This window comes from Frankliniella occidentalis, unplaced genomic scaffold (assembly GCF_000697945.3).
Source record: "Frankliniella occidentalis isolate FOCC.00 unplaced genomic scaffold, Focc_3.1 Scaffold90, whole genome shotgun sequence".
In the NCBI taxonomy this organism is placed as follows: Eukaryota; Metazoa; Arthropoda; class Insecta; order Thysanoptera; family Thripidae; genus Frankliniella; species Frankliniella occidentalis.
In genome coordinates, this window is record NW_026267219.1 from 816,246 (window position 1) to 820,732 (window position 4,487).

Below are 4,487 nucleotides of genomic sequence, written 5' to 3' on the forward strand. Positions count from 1 at the left end.
GCTCACTGCGCGAGGGGGAGAGGGAGGGCCAGCCGGGCGGGAGGTGTGCGAACGTGCCCGACGGTGCCCGATGGGTATCGGGGACCGATACTCGTATAGTGCCGCTGCCGGGTGTACTGCACTGCGCAAAAAGCACTCGCAGAAAGAAAGGTCAAACAACCCCAAAAAGTGTATATCATTAAAAAGATTGGGACCATCTGGTATTGATAACTGGATGAAAAAAAAATCTGAAAAAGTAAAAAACAAAAATTGTGGCAGGGCAGCGCGTGCTGAACGGTCGGAGATCATGACCATCCCAACGTCCCCAATCATGATTGTGACGATGCGAAAATGCGTCGCTCGAGAGCACCGCGGGCCGTGGGTATAGCTGCCGGTTCTTGTTAGAAAGAAGCAGTTGCCCCAGTTTGGTGTTTTTGTTTGTTGTTTCGCCGATCTCTGCTGGCGTACGTACTTCTTACACTACCCTGATCATCGCACCGCAGCAGGTCACCCGCGCACCGCTGTGCGGCAGCGAGACCTTCAAACACACGATATCTCTCTCTTTCTTCTCCCTTTCTCGCTCTGTTTTCTCACACACCTTGCACACATACACACACACACACACACACACACTCACCGCACCAAATTTACTGACGCTTGCGCGTGCACGCGAGAAAAACCGCGCGCCGGGCATACGTACGTACGCCGGTCGGAAACAAACACAAACTAGACTGGGTCAGTATAAAGATGTGAGGATAGCGACCCGCCCTCTTGCATCCCACCCCCAAAAACCTCCACCTGCTTCACAAACACAAGCGCTGCAGCACGTCTGCCCGCCCAGATAGAGCGCGCAGCGAGTAAAGCCATTTGCCAACGCGGAGCCCCGCCGGTATCAGTGTTAGGTATCGATACATTCCCACGTGCGTGGGTGTGTGCGGGGGAGAGGGATCCCAACGCATGCATTTTGTATACTCTCCTCAGTGAAATATCAAGATATAGAAAAAGTTATGTAAAGCAACTGTCAAGAACTTATCACTTCAAAATTGGGGGAAAGGAACTTTACTCAAGCCATACGGGGAGCGGTGACGCCATGATATGCATTTAATAATTTCAATTTTGTCAGACTCTTAAATATAAATTAAGGTTTTCGTGATTAACATGGATCTAGGTATTCTAGGCCGCTAAAGCCGAGGCTAAAAAGGTTAGGCTTACTCAAAATGTGCGCCGATTGTACTTTTTTCGAGGGGGGGGGGCGAAGGGGAAGCACTTCATTGGCCATTTCTCGATTTAAAGCCCTTTTTAACTTAATGTACAGCGTTGCTTTCGGCTTCTTTTTGTCAAAAATGCGCCCTCTCTAGGAACTACACAGTAAGAAATAGAGCAAAACGGGGAAACATTTTTTTTTTCATTTATGCACTGATAAACGAAGTGTTCAACTGCTCAACATTTGTAAGTGTGCAATCGCAAGTTCAACACTTGCAAGTGTTCAATTCAGTAGTAGTACACTTGCAAGTGTTGAACTCGGTATTTGTGCACTTGTAAGTGTGCAACTCCTCTGTTGAACACTTCCCTTACAGTAAGCGCCCGATATAGAGAAGTGTACAAAAGGAGAGTTAAACACTTACAAGTGCACAAATGTTGAGTTTAACACTTGCAAGTGTACTACTACTGAATTAAACACTTGCAAGTATTGAAATTGCGGTTGGACACTTACAAGTGTTGAGCAGTTGAACACTTGGTTTATCAGTGTGGACAAAGTATCGACAAAAATCATTTTTTCCGACCTGTCGTTTTCTGATTTTTGTAAGGGTCAATTTTAGATTGTAAGCTCATCTTTGAACACTATCGGTCGTTTCGGGCACAATACGACCCTGACGTTTTCAGATCGCTAGCTTAATCTCGATTCGTTCTCGAGTTATCGTGTGGACGGACAGACAATTAGAATGCAAAGGTTTCGGCCAATGAGTAATGGGCTTCGCTATCGCTCAGTCAAATAAAAGACTGTCCGACGTTTACCCTGGAAATCGAAGTGTGAGCGTGTGGAAGCGCGCTGATTAGACAGCATGCATCATGCAGCACACTGTCCGCTTTTATTGTACTTCAATCTCGCACAAGACGCTATCATTGGACCGTTGCATGCCTGAGGCTGGCTCATCAAAACGACGGAATCAAATGAGAGGCGGGGAAATCATACCTTTGAATGTGGCACCCCTTGGTCAGTATGAGTGAGAGTCGAGGTGAGAGTATTCCGCGAGTATTTTCGCTCGTGTACAGTGAGTACTTTACAGTAGGACCTCCCTGTGTTTGGCCGATACTGTCCGGTTCCAATCGAGGCGCGGCGTACGCATTCATCACGCCCATTAATAATTCATAAACTTAATGGACGGGATGCGAAACAGTTTACTTATCGACTAAACACCCGAAGCGGGCGGGGCGGGGCCACGGGGGCCAAAGCGGGCGGCCAATGCCAGGGCGAATTTCAATCTTCATTCCTCGCCGCACACGCTGCTGAGCGGTTCGCACGCCACCGGGCAGAGTAAAAAAAAAGGAGAAAAGAGGCAGCAGCCGAGCAAGAAAAAACGATGTGAAAAATAAAGGAAGCCGACACGGTTCAAATAAAGCCCTAAACTTCCTTATTCATGCGCACTATACTCTGCATTGTTTCGTGTATCAGCGCGGGAAACGTGCCGCTTTCATTCCGTAGGCGCCATAAAAACCGGCGCACACAACGCTCGGCCAGTTGTGCATTCGTTTTCATTTTTGCACGCGCTTTTGCCGCTTTATTTTGGGCCTCGCTGCACCCCTCCGCTGTCAACACGCCCACCCAGAAGGCAGGAGCACCGCCAAACAAATGGCGGGGTCTATCAACAAATATTGTGATCGGTGACTGGTAGCCTGACAGGTGACGGAGGATGGCGCTTTCGATCTCATCCACACTCCCAAAAATAAACAAAACTGTTTCGAATTTATATACTGGCTGGCTGTACAGTACAAAGTGCTGACATACTGACTCACACCCCCTAGAGCTCATGAAGTCAACATTACAGAGTTACCTGCTAATTATTATCGCGAAAGTGGATTGCACTTTGCTGTTCACTTGGCCCGAGTTTAGTGTCAAGCCTTTTATGTCCTGCTCTCAGACGATCTGGTCGAGAAGCTGTGCAGCGCGGATATACTGTACACTACTACGCGAGCGCGGCAAACAAGTCAGCGCTGGAATTTCAAAAACAGATTTCGCTGTTATGTCTGCCAAAGCAAAAAAAAAAGAACTCAACCAAAGAAAGTATATCTGATGTAACCGTTGGCAGTTAGTCTTACTTTATTTTCTGGGAAGGTCAATTCAAAACCTAGCTCTAGACAAAATTAAATTCCGACGAACAGTTTTTAAAAAAACGTGCAGCTTTTGGGAATTTGAATGCCATTCTAGGGTGCTAATTTTTCATACCGTTAGCAGCACCCCCAAAAAGAGGTTGAATCTCACCTCTGATTTTACAATGAATTACCACTAGAATCATTTGGCATATTCAGAGTCATATCATCGCGGATAAAGTGCTCCCAACGCGAGTAAAGCGACAAAATTTATGAGTTGACTTCGAGGGGGAAATCACTTGCGAAATAGTTCGTACACCTTTCCGCGAAATAGTCCAAAATAGAGGCGAAATAGAGGCGAAATAGAGCGAAATAAAGACGAAATATACGCGAAATAGTCGGTGAAATAGTCGCGAAATACCCCTGAAATACTCCGAAATAGCGCGAAATAGCCTGAAATAATCCGAAATAGGCGGGAAATAGCCGAAATGGCATGAGAAATAACCGAAATGGTAGGAGAAATACCACGAAATAGTCCGTACGCTACGAACCCTAGTGATTTCCCCCTCGGTTGACTTACAGGTTCATGAGAAGCGATGAGGCGCCGCGTCGCACATCCACATCCGCGACAAATCACCGGGAAGGAAAAAAATAGAAAGAAAAAGAAACTAGAAAAACACGTTGCCGAGCCACTGACGCGCAATGAAGTCGGGCCGCGAGCACGCCGCCTCCAGGTCGCTGACGGCCGACACGCGGGCGCCGAGTGGAAAATGCTGGAAATCCTAGCTCCGGTCGTTTTTCTTTTTTTTTCCTTCTTCTTTATTGCTCTTTTTTTTTCTTAAATCCTTTTTCGCTCTCCTCTGTCTCCGGCCGCAGCGCTAAGTTAGGCCGGGGGGGCTCCCGGGGCGCGCCAGGGGGCGCCGGAGGAGGAGCCGGGGCCGCTGAAGTACGATCGGCACGGTGGACGCACGCACCGCAGCGCGCCGCACGTCCGGGGAGTCGTTAAGGTATTATCACGCCCTACTTCTTAAATCTTGTTATGTTTGTTCCCGCGTTTTTCTCCCCCGCTCGCTTCCTCTGCGCAGCTGGGCGGAAAAGCTTTTGGTGCAACCCCGTAGTAGTCGTGGTCGTTGGCGGACGTGGTGGTGGTCGGTGGACGTGGTGGTGGCGCTGGCGGCGGTTGCGGTAGGTCACAGCAC

At 48.4% G+C, this 4,487-nt stretch overlaps 1 protein-coding gene across 1 annotated transcript in view; it reads right to left on the reverse strand.

Annotated features, from left to right (window-relative positions):
* Positions 1 to 4,481, reverse strand: part of LOC113204397 (hemicentin-2-like) — a 159,124-nt gene extending 154,643 nt beyond the window's left edge. The window contains exon 1 of the mRNA XM_052269375.1: positions 3,869 to 4,481. The gene's annotated coding sequence lies outside the window, so the exon portion shown is untranslated. The remainder of the gene's footprint in view (positions 1 to 3,868) is intronic.
* Between the last annotated feature and the right edge of the window lie 6 nt (positions 4,482 to 4,487).